General features: G+C 42.3%; 1 protein-coding gene across 1 annotated transcript in view; it reads left to right on the plus strand.

Annotated features, from left to right (window-relative positions):
- Positions 1-2,681: 2,681 nt before the first annotated feature.
- Positions 2,682-13,274, plus strand: part of LOC134846052 (dolichyl-diphosphooligosaccharide--protein glycosyltransferase subunit STT3B-like) — a 382,597-nt gene continuing 372,004 nt past the window's right edge. The window contains exon 1 of the mRNA XM_063863232.1: positions 2,682-2,702. The gene's annotated coding sequence lies outside the window, so the exon portion shown is untranslated. The remainder of the gene's footprint in view (positions 2,703-13,274) is intronic.

Consider the following 13,274-nt stretch of genomic DNA (forward strand, 5'->3'; position numbering starts at 1 on the left):
GTTGAAGATTCTCTCAAGTCAAGGCGTACACGTGTGTCGATTTCGTCGAGTAAATCTGTGTGTTTAAAGGCAGGACTAGCGCGGATGACATACATAAGTTTAGGGACAAAGAAACAAATTTTAATCAGAAAGAAAGCGGTTTGACATGGTAAAGAAGCTGTTCGCTGCAGGAGTGTCTTCAGTTTCGCAAGTTTTTCCACTAACTCTGCTCGATTTGACCGAGTGCCTAGACCAGCCCCAAGAAGTGTGCTGTCCTCGGCATCAACGAATTGAATAGTGGGAAATGTCTCACGAAAAGCTCTTTCTATCTCCTTTTAACTGCTCCCAAAAGCTGTCACCTCGCATTTCTTCTCAATCAAAGGAAGACCAAGTTTCTCACATGCTTGTTTGATACTCAGAAGATCATGGATAGTGGTGCGCCATTCATCAGCAAGAGCAACGTCATCCAGGTATCCAGTTTTCAGCTTGCTCAAGAGGTTATGCAAATCAGGATGCAGGACAAGACAAAAGCCAAACGTAGCCCAGGGATCGCCTTGCAGAAAACCTTCTGTTGATTTGATGGTGAAGGCACCATATAACAAGAAACTGCTGTCTTCGTAGCAGAGTTTCACAAAGCTAAGGATCTCCGGGGCGTGTTCATTGATGGCTTTCAAAATGACATCACGTCATACACTGTTGAAGGCGTTGGCAAAGTCAATTTTGACAAAGGCTTGATCACGTTCTGCGCATTCAATGATATCGCGCGCTACATGGGCCGCCGCCTCACTTCCGTGTTTAACACCATCTCTAGCTGAAAAGGGAAAAGGCCAAAAATAATCTTTGAGTTTTTCCAGCATGCGCCGTGAAATGCATTTGGAAGTGAGTCTTCGCAAAGTGTCTCCAATCGCGATCGGGCGTATTTCTCCTCATTTCTTGGCCAAAGAGATGAGTGTAGCACTGGAGACGACAGGCTTGATGAACGCAGGGATGTTGCCTGTCAACAATAAATTTGTGTAGTCTGTCAGATGCGAAAGCACGTTGTTGCCAGCTTCGTTAGCAGATGGTGAAAGTGCGTCTTTCACGTGTTGTGGTCTGAGGCCCGTCGGTCCACCAGCACTACCTGCAATAAAAGACATGACCGCTCTCCTGACTTCAGACTGACTAACTTGAAGTTGAACACAGTCGTTAGATGGGGGTGTAGCTTTGTCTGCGGGTGCAGGAGGGTGTTTCGCGTCTTTCTTGATCTAGGAGGGGTATTCAATTCCCCGGATGGCACAGTCGAATCTTCCAGGCCGCGTTGAAAAGCATCTCAATCATGATTTTGTGATGAAAAGCAGACTCAGATTATTCCAGAATTTTAATATTTTGAGTTTTCGATTGGAACTGGAATATTGCTGAGAAATGATAAAAACGGATATGTTAACATTACATCGTGACCAGGGAATGCAATATATACATCGATATTTCTTGTTTAATTATGTCTTTGAAAGCCAGTTTTAAAAATAAAATGGATTTTGATATTTTTGACACGGTAATAATGAATATTCCTTAAAAATGAAAAACAATTCGATATTATTGATACTTTTATACCCTCATCTTTTAAATTTCAATTTTAACATCTGAAAAACTTGCAATTTTTCATGAAACTATAAAAAAAACGAATAAAAGCATTTTTTCTGTTCGCTTTTTGCTGCTCCTCAGTTGCTTAAGCGATTCTTAAGAGTTACTCCCAACTATTGGTTGACTAGTTGTTAATGGAGAGGGAAATATCTCATTTTTGAGCTGAATATCAATATTCGATGAGTCAAGTCAAAAATCGAAGAATATCAAAAAATCGATACTGTCGTGATTTCATTATTCGATATTGACCTAATCCAATTTTTTTATTTCCCTGATTGTGTCAGAAACGAAACAGCCGAGAGCGAGACGAAAAACAGTCGAAGGAAGAGAGATGATAAAAAAATCGAAACGAAGTCTCCTATCGTGACACGCAATCACGGTAAGGTGCTTACTGGTAGCGGAAACGGAAGGTCCAGTGGGATATTCGTGACAGCTCCGAACCCTACCAGGCATTAGAAGATTAGAGATAACGACGTTATTCCTGAGAGAGCTTGGTTGGCAGATCCGGTGCCCAGAGACTCTTTCAACAAACAGTTTTAGCAGCTGTAATGCTCTGAACGCAATTAGTTTGATAAGTTGTTGATTTGGTACTTCACAGTATGAGCATTTAGAGGCGAGGAAAGAGTCAATCCATCTCTAAAGGATCTTTCATATAACTGTCACTAACAATACCTTTAATTGTCGTTCTAGCCGTGTTTTTAGTGATTATCACGTTGTCTGAGGGTCTGAGATCCGATCCAGCCATGAGGCTATGAATATGATTACATACAAACCAAAGTTGATTTAAATTTGTTTGGCTGATGGTAACCAAAAACGGTAACAAAATGATTATTTCTTAAGCAGACCTGAAAATCAACTGGCTAGGTCGAGACGGTTGAAAACGAGTAGAATTAAGGAAACTGTTGTCAATAGGGATTTTTTCGACGCTCCGTCACCGTGTATTTTTTGGGCGAATTTTTCATGGCTAAAAAAGTGCAAATTGTGGAGCAAGAGACAACTTGATTGGGAAGTTCGCCCACTGAAATGACCCAATGGTCCAAGAATTAGTTGAGTTGTACTTGACGAAATGTCATAGCCTAATTGTTGTGATAAACTTATTAAATAGATTTTTTCAGTTAAAAATGAATAACAGGGCAGCCGTGGTGGCCCTCTATTTCTAACTACTGATTATCACTACACCAAATTCAACAAACCTGGTCTCTGGGAAAACAGCTTCTTCCTTCTTTTCTCCATCTCCAGTACCAGCTGAGTTCTTTCCTTATTTCCTTATTTTTATCTCTATGTTAGAAATCATAGCCGCAAGTTGCCTTTCTCCCTCAATCGAACAAGGTCTAACCCCTGAACAGAAAAATATAGTAAAGCAAATTGTCTACGCCGAGGGGGGATTTAACCTGAACCCATGGACGAACTTTAAATTTAAAAACGTTACCGATTATATACGAGCAACGAGCAAATCTATTATACTATAGCACGATCTTATCAACAATTCGATCACAGAGTTTGAAAAGATCAAACCCCTTACGACTCAGCAACTCCTGGATACTCTCAGAAGCTTTAACAATCTGTTTGCTATTGTCTACTGTCAGCGTACGGGAGCAGAAAATATATTCGACGAGCTACGAACTCTTGACACGATTGTCATCGACGTTACAAAACATCTTATCAGCAAATCAGAGAGTCTAGACGAAAACATCACAGGACTTTATCGCGAGCTGCACGAGTCATCTGATCTAGAACTACGATCTTTCTCGGTAGTCTTGCACTACTATCCGAACCTTCACGCGATCTTCAAAACCCGCTCCGAAAAACAAACCATCGAAGAATCGACGAAGAGCCAAGAAGAGGCAACGCTCAGCAACCCCACAATAAAACGGTTAGTAAAACTCGTACTGTTTGTACTCTTTGAGTCCTTTGACTCGGAGTCCCCTTTCTAGTTTTACTACATTAGTATATAACTGAGTGTACTCTTTGAGTCTTTTGACTCGGAGTCCTCACCAAACAAATATGACACGAAATCTTGAAATGACCACTGATTCCGTATGCGAAACTTGCCAACAAAAAATCAAAAAGAATGAAGATACTTTCTGTTGCATCGTGTGTAATTGCAAAATGCACCTGACGAAAAGCTGTACCAGCCTAAGCGATACAGCAATCAATGGTATTACGACACTGGGAAAAAACATTGCTCTACTCTGCAACAAATGTGTGGATTCCAACGGATATGAGAGACTCAGGAAAGCAGTCAGTGACGCTGAACAAACCTCGCCGAAGCAATTCAAGAAGATTGAAGAGGACATGGACGAACTCAGAAAAAACGTACAGGAGATTAAAACGCTGTTCTCCCAAACCACAATGAAGCCAAATGAGATCAAATCAGAAGCAAAAACCAAGGTACCGATAAACGCAACGCCTAAACAAGAAAATCAAAACGAAATCCGCATCCGCGGCATCCCTGAACTAAACGACAGAGATCAGAGAAAAAGACAAGAAAATGACCTCCAACAAGTAAAGGAAATCTTGGAGCACATGCAAATTGTGCCAGAGATAGTTGATCTGTTCCGAATGGGTCAACGACAGGAAGGCAAGGACCGAACCATACTGGTAAAAGTCCCAATTTGGCAGAAACGACTAATACTATCATCCGCTTGCCGCCTAAAAACATATGACAAACCTGTGTTTGTCAGCCGCGAGCTATCAGTGGATGAAGCAAAACTCGAAAATCAAGCACTGCAAAAACGGCGGGAGCTCATAAATGAAAACATCGATAAACAAAACCTGCGCATCCGCGATGGAAAACTCTACCAGAAAATAAAAAACAGATGGACAGCAGTTGCAACCGAAAAAACGGAGAACTCAATCTCCAATTGACTAGAACTCTTTCCTAGCCTACTCATCTACAACGTCCAAAGCATACTCGAATACAATCGAAGATCAAACTTCGCAAATGCGATAAACACAAGCTGTCAATACCAACTACTTTGCCTAACCGAAACATGGTTAACCAACGACATAACAGACAACTCCATATTCCTGCCTCAATTTGAACTCTATCGATCTGAAAGAACTTCAAAAGCCGTCTATCAAAACAAGGAGGAGTTCTAATTGGCATCAACGCCAACATACCACATAACCGCATTGATACAGGCATGCAAGACTGAGTAATGGTTCAACTCAAGATATCTGTACCAATACTTGTCTGCTGTATATATTGTACCCCTGTGTATAGCCCATACTGATGGTCACTAGATCAACTTAACTCATTGCTGAACTTAATAAAAGCAACACAACGCGAGCAAGGCATACAAAATCTTGTCATTGTTGGAGATATCAACTTCTCGTGTACAAATAGGAAATCACTCTCATCAAAATGCGAGTACGAACAAAGCATCCTAGACAACTTCCAGAAATTAAACCTGGATCAATTCATCATAACCGATACTGGAAAGAGCCTGGATATCCTGCTCTGCAACAATCCTGATATCATACTAGACGTATACATGGACAATCGGCTCAAAAACGACTTCACCTCAGATCACCCACCTTACGGCTCAAAGTTACATATGAATCACAAAATAAATCACGAAAGGGTCCCTCTACCCTCCCAAAAGTACGACTTTTCAGGCTTTACCTTCAAAAAAGCCAACTGGAACGAAATCAACGAATATGTGCGAGAGCACCACTTCAACCCATACTGCTACAGCAACGTTGATCTCCTGGTAGATCAGTGGTATAATTGGATCTACGGTATTATAGTCAAACACATACGCCGAACAACCCAACATAGGAAACATCTATCGCCCTGGATTTCTCCCACGAGCTCAAACCTTTTGAAAAAAGTAGAAACTCTCAGACGCCAAAGTAAAAGAAATACCCTAAAGATCCAGCAATTACAAACTGAATTGTCCTTATCACTCTCAACAGACCAATGCAATCATGAAACAGAAATTTTCAAATCTGGAATCTTCTCAAACGTCCAAAAATACCTCAAAACTATCATGAAAACAAGCTCAATCCCAACTGAAGTATTTCTTGACGATAAGTCAGCTAATACCGATATCGAAAAAGCCTAATTATTTAATCAGTACTTCCAATCCGTTTTCAGTAAGAATCACCACGATTATACTCTCACAGAGGGACAGCCCAAGCTGTCGATGATTCATTTCTCAGAACTACAAATACAACTCGTTCTCCAATCGCTGGACGAGAGCAAGGCCAAAGGACTTGACCGTATGGGGAACAACCTGCTGAAAAAATTAACAGACTCCCTACCAAAGTCACTGCATCTCATATTCAACACAATTGCAAACAAATGCTACTTCCCATCATTCTGGAAAACAAGCGAAATAATCCCCCTATTTAAAGAAGGGAAAAAACAAATGATAGATAATTACAGGCCGATCAGCCTCCTCGTAGCAGTATCCAAAGTCCTCGAGAAACTTATTTTCGACAGAATGTACCCAATCTTATCCACCGCATTGTCCCAATCTCAACACGGTTTTCGGCAAAGACGCTCATCAATAACAAACCTAATCGAATACCTGCACAAAATGTTGGATCTAATCAAAAGTTACCTGACCGGTCGAACCCAAACAGTACGCATCGGCAGCTCGGTCTCAAGCCAACTGCCAATTTATAGTGGAGTGCCGCAAGGATCTATTCTAGGGCCACTTCTTTTCTTAGTATACATCAACGACTTGCCAAAATGTGTCATGTCATCGTGCTACGGCTATGCGGTTGACTATAAAATTATGGGCACCGACCCGACTACCCTGCACATTGATATTAGAAAAGTCTGGAAGTGGTGTGAAACCAATGAAATGCGCCTCAATATGACCAAGAGCAAAACACTAGTAATTAAGGGCGAGTGCAACCTAAGTATATTCTCGTACAAATTCAAACAGCCTAACGAACTTAAAGATCTTGGAATGATAATGTCAAAAAATCTTAACTGGACTTCTCATGCAAACACGCGTGCGAGCAAAGCACTGAAGGCCCTATACTGCATCAAAAGAAACTTATCACCTGCCACAACCATGAACAACAGGAAAAATGCCTATAAAAGCTATGTAGTACCTATCGTTAGCTATGCATCATCAGTCTGGAAACCCTCAAAGCAAGATCTTGCCACCTTAGAAAAAGTGCAACAGAGAGCAACGAAATGGATACTTGGAAATAAACAAATTCCTTATAAATCGAGGTTAACCACTCTTCAAATTCTTCCCTTGTCTCTTTACCAAGAAATGCATGTACTACTTTTGTTCGCGAACATTCTAAGAGGAATGACCGACCTGGAATGGTGGCGATTTATAGAAATCACTGAATCAAATCGACCGAAAACAACAAGACGTTTCAACGCGAAGAACTTTCGACTTTATAAATGCAAATCTGATTTCTGGCAACGCGCCTGCAGCCTGACAAACATATTTCACGATCACCTGAAATATGAAGTCCTATTAAGTGACTCGTTTCAACCAAAAATATCAAGAGTGTACTGGCAATTCTACGAGAAAATCTACAATGAAGTCGATACCTGCACCTGGAGAATCAACTGCGGATGCACAAGATGCTTAAACTTCAAAAAACTAAACTCATTAAACTAAAATTTGATTGATCTCATAAACTTGATTAAATATTAATAATAATAATAAAACAGAATTTAGGATACAACCATGGGAGTTAGCTCCCGAATCAAGTTTATGAGATTGTGCCATTCTGCCAGATGGCACAGCGCAACCTTCCGACGAAGCACGAATCAGAGAGAAAAGGCCTTAACAGCAAAAAAGTGCTTGAAAGGAGGGTCAGAATATTCTGGAATATTTATTTTTAAAATTTCGATTTTCAAGTTGATATTTCTCAGAAATACGAAAAACGGCCATTTTGAGCCAAAAAGTGACGAAAATCAGAACAACGACAGATGTTGTGGAAAACAGTCGTACAAGAGACGGAAAACACGAAGCCTCTTATCGTGGCAACAACGCACGATAAGACCGTTATCAGCGGATATTAGTGGAGAAGGAAGCTTCAGTGGGGGAAGAAATATACCACGGAACCCTCCCGAGACGAAAAATAGAAGAGACAAGAGCGTAATTATTCGCTGGAATATCACGGGAGCGGAGGCTTGGTCCCCCAGAGACTTTTTATGTGAAGGGACTGTATAGAATCAACTTTGTAGCTATCTGAATGTCATAGATCTCTTAATTAACACCGTTATTGTTTGATATTTCAGAATATGAGTAGCTAGAAAGAGGAAAGGGTCAATCCATCTCCAATGGATTTAATATAGAACTGTCACACAAAAACATGTTAAAATAGGTTGTTCGAGCCGTGTTTTTAATGACAATCACGTAGTCTGAGGATCCGAGACTCAGCTATGTGGTTGTGTTCGCATGTAAACGAAAGCTGATCAAAAGTCGTTTGACTGATGGCCTAAAAATGGTAACTTTCTACTTTGCCCTAAACAGACCAGAAAATCAACTGGCAAGGTCGAGACGGTGAAAAACGAGTAGGATTAAAGTAACTGACGCCTGCCAGTCGTTAATAGGTACTTTTTCTACGCTCCGTCGCTGTGTAGTATTTGGGCGAATGTTACATAGACGTTTTTATGGCGCTCCTGGGTGGGCCTGTCAAAGGCATAAGACCATCATGATCAGCAAGCGTTTCAGCGACGAACCCTCCGCTCCGGGCGTATGCCCGAGTTAGAGGCCTTAATGACCGTTATGGTACTAGGGGGAAGGTGCGTACCCTCCGTCCAGTACTATTTAGCTTTTTAACTTAGTTAACACCGAAAATTCCGGGGGCCCGAGGGTTAGGTGGGAAGTCATGAACCCACTTGTCCCAACGTCCCGGGACCAAAAACAATTAAAGAGAAAGCGTAAAACCAAACAAAAATAGTGTATAACCAAGAAAAAGCCAAAAATAAATTTATTTGAAAACAAAAAAGTACAAAAAACAGCAAAAAATCCAAAAAAGACCAAAAACAGTAAAAAACGTAAAGTGACAGTTTATATGTTATTTCCGGACGAGATGTGATCTGACCTTCCTATTTGTTGTTGTTTCAGATTGATTTAAATCGTTTCTGATAGAAAGATCGTGTGTTTTGGTGAAGGGTTGGATACCCTCCCTCGAGTGTAATTTGAGTGTTTAAGCACGTTAATGGTGATTTTGCCGGTGACCGGAGGGTAGAGTGGCAAGCTGACCGACGTGTTCCACACTCAACAGGGACATAGGGACAACATCCACAACGACTGTTGGGTATCGTTGAAGCATTTTTAGTATCGTTCGGGTACTATTTCATTAAAACTTAAGTGGTGGGGGGCACGATTGGCGCGGTCCGATTGTACCCTCCATCGATTACAAATTTCCGAGTTAAGGGTCTTAATTCGGGTATTTTGGTGCAAAGGAGGGTATAGTACTATTCATTAACGACTACTAATAGGTTATTATCCTTATTACATATTACTTATCCCCTCGATTAGACCCAAAAAAACACCCAATTTTGTCGAAAATCATCGATTTTCGATCGAACAGTAGACCCCCAAATTTTTGGATATCCGAGCTTTTCCGAACAACAAAAAGCTTTTGTATAGGGAGTAGCTACGTAGTTCGATCCCCCTAACTAAAGAAACCGCGTGAGAAAAGACTCAGTAGAAGTTGGAAAAAACCAAAAGTTCGGTCAAAATTTCGATAATTTTCTGAATTTTGTCAATCGGTTTTGGGGATGAAGTTTTTGAGTTTTTAGAGTTAGAGCAATAAAATTTTTCGTGTTAAGAGCGTGCTAGCATAACGTGCTCGGTTACTAGAGAAATTCTTGAGTAACCCTCCGATTAGCTCCGTAGATAGAGCTAACGACTTAAGGATTGGAAAAGGAAGGAATCGGAGGGTCCAAATTTGATAGTTATTGGCCAAATTTTTGTCTCCAAACCAATTTTGATCCGGTTTTTTGCAATATTCCAGTGCTGTACAGAGCTACTACGCTCGTTTCAATCACTTTTAGGTACTTTCGATAGGAATTGCGGAAAAAGTTTCTCAGAACCTATATAGGTGGTAAAAAAAGGCCATTTGGACAAACACGTTTTTGGCAATTTCTCGAAGACTAGTCATCCGATCGGGATAATTTTGGCACCATAAGTCGACGTTTTGGACCACTTTTCGGGACCGCAACCGTTTTTGGGTTGATAATCTCGGAAAAGAAAAATTTTTAGAATTCATTGGTTCGGAGGGTCCAAACTACAGGTAACCCTCCGAGCGGCAGAAAATTTTATCAAAACACCTTTTTATCCAACTGGGAAGGTTGACCGTGTCAGACAACCTATTTTTAAGTCAGGTAAACCGCTTTTGGAGACTTTATTGCGGTAACATAACTTTTTTTTCTTGATTTTTGAGGAACCCTCCGAGGTAACCCTCTGGAGTCAGCTAAGGCCCTTAGCAACCCTCCTTAGTGGAAAATTTCCACGAGGTTATCCAAAGAAGTTAAGACAGCCCCCCTGATAGAGAATTTAGCTTGTTTTGATGCTTCCTGAAGTTAATTGAAGGCCCTTCTGAGTGAAGCTCAGAAATTTGAAAATTTTGGAGATACCCTCCGAAGTAACCCTCCGGAGCATATTAAGCATCTTATTGACCCTCCTTAGTAAATTTAAGGGGACCCTCCGAGGTAACTTGGGTGATTAAGGTACCCTCCGAAGTAGGCTAAGTGTCTAAACAAGCCTCCGAAGTAACCCTCCGGAGTGTCTTAAACCTTCTAAACAACCTTCCTTGTTAGAAACTTGAGGAAGTCTTCTGTGGCAATTTGGGAAACGGAAAATATCCATTTGATTAAAATCATATTAGGATATTAGACGCGCTTATTAGGATCATAAGAGCCCATTTTGACCCGGAAATTCGTGATCAACTTTGGATTCTAGATCGGGTGCATCAGAAGTACCCGAACAAATTTTTTTTTTGATTGTGTTTTGGTTGTGTGGTTGCCTTGAACTAATTAATAGGAAAGTTCGGGCAATCCGGGAACAAATAAAAGAAGACCTCGGTGAGTGTATTAGGCAAATACACACTCACTTGAGAAGAAAAGTTGTTCCCTACTCTCGTGCACTTGGAGCAGTCCGGGTGTGGGAGAGCTTTTTCATAGACTTTAGAAATTTACGATCAGAGGTTGCCTTGAGCTACTTAATAGGACAGCTCGGGCAATCGCGGGGCACCTAAGAGAAGACCTCGGTGGGTGTATTAGGCAAATACACACCCACTTGAGAAGACTGTGTCCTGGGCTTTGTTCTTTCGGATCGTTCCGATTGGGGGAAGTCTTTTTCTTTAAGACTAAGTTTTATTGATCTGTTTCCGAATCATCACTGCTTTTTATCAAAGATTGTTTAATTTTAACAGAGCAGTGACTTGATAAATTGTGTGGCGATAAATTGATACTGACAAAAGGTCGCTGTCACCTGTAGGATATTCTTATCTGATTATCTATTGTGTTTTGTGTGTTGATTATATCTTGTGAAAATCTGGTGATACTGTTATACTATACGACAGGGTTGAGTTAGCATTAGATCAATACTGAGCAGGCCCTGTGTGTGTGAGTAACTCTAGCTGAGTCACTAATATCGTCATTGAGAAACCTAAGAGATTGATACTGACTTTTCGACATACGAATATAGTTTTTTTTGTGTCACAAAGTATGCAGCGCAGGGACTCGTTAGGATCGACTACTAAGATTCCCAGGCTGAGCAAGGGCAGCACGCAAAAATTTAAAACTAGGCGTAGCCAGTCCTCATTTAGCAGCGCCTCCGACGTGTTTGCTGAAAACGAATCGACTAAAGGTCAATCTGATCTTTCAGTGAGCGGAATGAGATTGAGGAGCGAGAAAAAACCTCGATGGCGATCAAAGGCGGAGCGCTGAAGCCGGAACCGCGAGCGAAACGCTTGTGGACCCCTTTGACGAGGAAGAACAAACGCTCATTCGACCCGACTTTGAGCCGAGCGAGGACCTCGAGCGGGAGGAAGTCGAGAGGACAGAGGAGACCTCGGAGCGTTCCGAGGTCGAGCCGCGAGAGGAAGTATTATTCAAGGGGATGTCCAAATCGGAAACCAAAAGTCACAGGTGGAGGGGAGAATACTCACATTCGGCTAGTACCCACTCATCTCTGGCCAAGCAGAGCAACAACGCGATGATGTCGAGTATAAGCCCGAGTGAAGAACAAACGGGTTCAAAGGCCAAGAAGAGTTGGAAGTCCTTGTACGATGAACGCATGGCGTCACTACCATCTGTAGGTTTAACTTCCAGTCATGACTACCCGGAGATAGCCCATCCGGATGTGAACTTCACACCGTGCCCAATGAACGATAAGAACAGGAAGGCGTTATCAGCCTCGCCGACCAGGCCCATGTCAGATGGGATAACGATGGGAGCGTCATCAACCTTCGACAGATTAATGACGTCCATGAGCAAGCAAAAAGGTGGTGCGTCATCAAGCACCAGGCTGCAGCCGCAGTTGACCTCATCTTCTCTGGGACTAACCCCGTCATTTGGGGCCACTGGCGACATAAGTGACATGTTCGCTGGCGTAATGAATGGTCTGGATGAACTGAGACGGGACATGACTAAAAGAATGGATCATGTTGATGGGAGAGCTCACAAGGGTCAAGAGAATCTGAGAGATGAACTAACGCACGTGAAGTCGCAAGCGAGGATTGATCAAGCTCAGTTGATTCGCAACACCGATCAATGCCTGGCGGAGAGCCTAGCACAGGCAAACAAGGAGTCATACGAAAGAGAGGCTAGGATGACCAGGGAGATCGAACGATTGTTGAACGATCATGATAGTACCTACGCCCACACGATGACTAGCCTGGAGAAAAGGTTAGATGCAAAGTCTGACTTAATGATGCGGAAGCTTGACGCGATCCTGAATGGGAGTAGTTGGCAGGAGCATTCCAACCAAAGGGAGCGCTCACGCCATGCGAATGATGGAGATGGTACGGGCAGCAACGCCAGAGCCCAGCAAGGTTCGAGAACGAACTACGAATCAAGAAACAAGAAGCGGCCGAGGGCAGCCCCGCAGAGGCCTGGCTGGACGAATCCAGTCCCGCCGGAGGCAGATGCCACCCCGGAGACAAGGTTGCCAACCGTGCCACAAGTCAGTTCAGTACCAGATCTGACTACAGTCTCACAGGACACAACGATGTATGCCTCGATGTTTGAGCCTCTGAACAGATCTCTCGAAACATTCATCACCAAGCTCTCGAAGTCAACCGAGAGAGGAGAGAGGTCAAGAAGGACACTGAAAAAGCCGAAGTCATATAAAGACGAGTCAGACGGCTGCATTGATACTTGGATAGAGGTGATGAAGTTACACTTTGAGGAAGAGAATCTCTCCAAGAAACAAGAGTGCAGCGCGCTGACGAGCAACCTGGAGGGTACTGCATTAAGGTACCCTCCGAAGTAGGCTAAGTGTCTAAACAAGCCTCCGAAGTAACCCTCCGGAGTGTCTTAAACCTTCTAAACAACCTTCCTTGTTAGAAACTTGAGGAAGTCTTCTGTGGCAATTTGGGAAACGGAAAATATCCATTTGATTAAAATCATATAAGGATATTAGGCGCGCTTATTAGGATCATAAGAGCCCATTTTGACACGGAAATTCGTGATTAACTTTGGATTCTAGATCGGGTGCATCAGAAGTACCCGA

This window comes from Symsagittifera roscoffensis, chromosome 5 (assembly GCF_963678635.1).
Source record: "Symsagittifera roscoffensis chromosome 5, txSymRosc1.1, whole genome shotgun sequence".
Taxonomy (NCBI): Eukaryota; Metazoa; Xenacoelomorpha; order Acoela; family Convolutidae; genus Symsagittifera; species Symsagittifera roscoffensis.